Genomic DNA, 2,975 nt, shown 5'->3' on the forward strand with positions numbered 1-2,975 from the left:
GTGTGGTGCTGCAGGATGCTGCCCTGCCCTTGTGGAGGGCAGGGCAGGAAAGTGTGCGTGCAGCCCTTGTTGCGTGCGTGCTTGGTGTGTGATGCTGCAGGATGCTGCCCTGCCCTTGTGGAGGGCAGGGCAGAGTTTTTTGGTGCGCCAGATTTTGCTGCCCGTGCGTGCTGCTGCTGCCGAGACTCCCTTGGTGCGCCCAATCTTGTGCGCTGGCCGTGCATCACAAAATGCTGCCCTGCCCTTGTGGCGGGCAGGGCAATGTTTCCAAAAGTGAAGTCCCACATTCGAAACTCGGTGGAGGCACATGTTGCTTCTTTTTCCTTGGTTTTCTTGGCACCAAAGTCATGCTTAGTTCCTTGTTTCCTCATGGTGCCGTGTTCGATTCATGGAGAATGAAAGCAAGCCACTTTTTGCTTGATCTTATTGTGCTTGAGCGCTACTCCCTTCCTCTTTGTCCTTGGGTTCGAAACCCATAGGAAGCATTATGAAGCAATTCCTTTTAAATTTTTCTTAGGTGAAGCCCGACATTGCTCTTGTAGAGGGCAGGGCAGAGTTGTTTTTCAAGGCTTGGTTCATTATGTTGCTCTCCTGGAGGGCAGTGTGCCCTTGTGGAGGGCAACATTTGCTTCCTCCTTCTATGCGCCGCACTCTTTTCTCCTTGGGCCACGCTTTCTTAAGCCACGTTTTTCCTTTTTTTCTTTCTTTCTTCACCTATAAGAAACCAAAACAACCACTCAAAGTATCTCTAAATTCACAAGGTTTATAATTCATTAAAAATCAATTAATTCTTGCTCAAACCTCATGATTTAGCATCAATTTAATGGTAGTTGCTTGATTTAAAGAAGTTATGCATTTTCATTCCAAATCACTTACTTAGGATGCAAGAAAGTGCATAAAGTCTAATAAAACTAGTGAAATTAGCTTGAAAAATGGGTATATGATGACTTGTCATCACAACACCAAACTTAAATCTTGCTTGTCCCCAAGCAAGCATCAAAACTAAGAGAAAATGAAATGAACAAGAAGAGAAAACATATCCTTATTAAGCATATAACATTATAAGGTTTATTCTTTCTTTGCTCCCTTGCTAACTTTTCTTTTCTCATTTTTGCTTAACAAGCTTATTATTCTTTGAAGGCTTGGTGTCTAATGTTGTAGTAGTAGCCTTTGGCTTTATTTTTACTCAACATCTTTCCACCACAAACACATGGCTCACTATTTCCTCCTAGGATCATTGATGCCCAACATCTCTTTTGGATAACTAAATGTTCTGTATCTAGGTTGCTCTTTATTGTAGAATTTCAATTGGTCATCCCAAATCAGTTGATCTAAGTGACCGGGTTTTGAAATACCCCTCAGAATTTACTTATCCAAGCATATCCTAGTACAAGAACACCACAGGCATATGTCCTAGGGTCCAAGCTATTGGTGTCCAACCTTTATTCTTTGTTTTTTTTGCCACATTGGCTTTTTCTTCTTCCTTTTCTTTCTGTTTTATTTTCTTCTGTTCTCAAGGGTTTTTTTTATAAGAACCTTTATAACAGCAAGCTAGCTCACACTTCAATGAAAATGATACTATGCAACAATTATTTCATGAGTTATGCATTTAATCAAACACATACACCACCATTAACTTCCATTCTAACTTATGTAACATTGGATATTTACTTTCCAATTCAAACAATTCTCTTTTATTCAAGCAAATGGGAAACATAACAAAATTCAGCCCGGTGATGGATGACAAGAAAAATTCAGATTTAGCATTTCTCTAGCTATTTATTAAGTGACAAAGAAAAATAAAATAAAAATGCACGAAGTAAAAGAAATAAACAATGGAGGCATATCATGTTTCAGACATGCATCTCCTTATTAGGGGTATAAAGGAAGAAGTATGAAAGAACTTTGCCACCTTCTAATGATTGTGGCTGCCGCTTGATTCTCCCTTTTTCTTCTTTCTCTTCCCTAGCTTGGAGTATTATCGGACTTCTTCACCAGGGCATCTTCTATCCCAGACAGAATCTAAGAGCCCTGAGAGTCCAACTTCTTCCAATCTGTTAAGTGTTAACTCCGTATAATGATGAGACCTTGCTTTTTGCTTGGCTTCAAATTCAGGGCATTGCTCAAATGGCTTGATCTGTGGATTGAGTGTTGGGAAATTGTGGGTCAAATACTCCAACCTTGCTTGTATGTTTTCATCATTCTCCATTCTTTGCACATATCTAATTTCTTCCATAGTGTGATGAATATTCTTCCATTGATACAGGTTGTGACTATATTCTTCCATTGATACAGGTTGTGACTATATTCCTTTAGTGATTTGCCTCATGATGGGGTATTCCCCGTCCTTCAACTCAAGGCCCTTCTCATAGATAACATTCTTTGTCTTCATGAATCTATGATATCTTCCTTCATGGAACTGGGACCTAAATTTTCTTGTATCATATGATGGAGGCTCGGTCACCATTGGTTCCTTTCCCGGTCTTCTTTTGGAACTTGAGGAAGCCATTAGCTTTGAGGTGAAAAGGAAGGAGAAATAGAAGTAAAAGGAGAATGTGTTGTGTTTGGGATGATGCTCGGTTTTGTTGTGCAAGAAAAAATAATTGTTGGCTTTAGTTTTGGGAGTAGAGGAGATTATGGTTTAAAAATGAAAGTAGTTTGAATGAATGTATAAGCCATTTAGTGCTAACGGCTATTTATAAGCCGGTTCTTCAAACTTTCCAATAAAACCATAATAAATGAGGAAGGAGTTCGTTGGTGCTCATGAAGGGTTGAGATTGAGTTGATCATATAGAAGGTTTATGGATTGAATGGTCTTCATGCCTTGTTGAGGCTTTGACGAGGATTCTCTTCTCATTGGTTGCATGCATTTAGGTATTCGATGATGCATGCATGCAAATTCTGCTTCCCAAGGAGCGCATTTCTCTAGGCACATGTGACCACTCCTCACTTAGCTTGTCCTAGCCGTGGCCCCT

This window comes from Arachis duranensis, chromosome 6 (genome assembly GCF_000817695.3).
Source record: "Arachis duranensis cultivar V14167 chromosome 6, aradu.V14167.gnm2.J7QH, whole genome shotgun sequence".
Lineage (NCBI taxonomy): Eukaryota > Viridiplantae > Streptophyta > Magnoliopsida > Fabales > Fabaceae > Arachis > Arachis duranensis.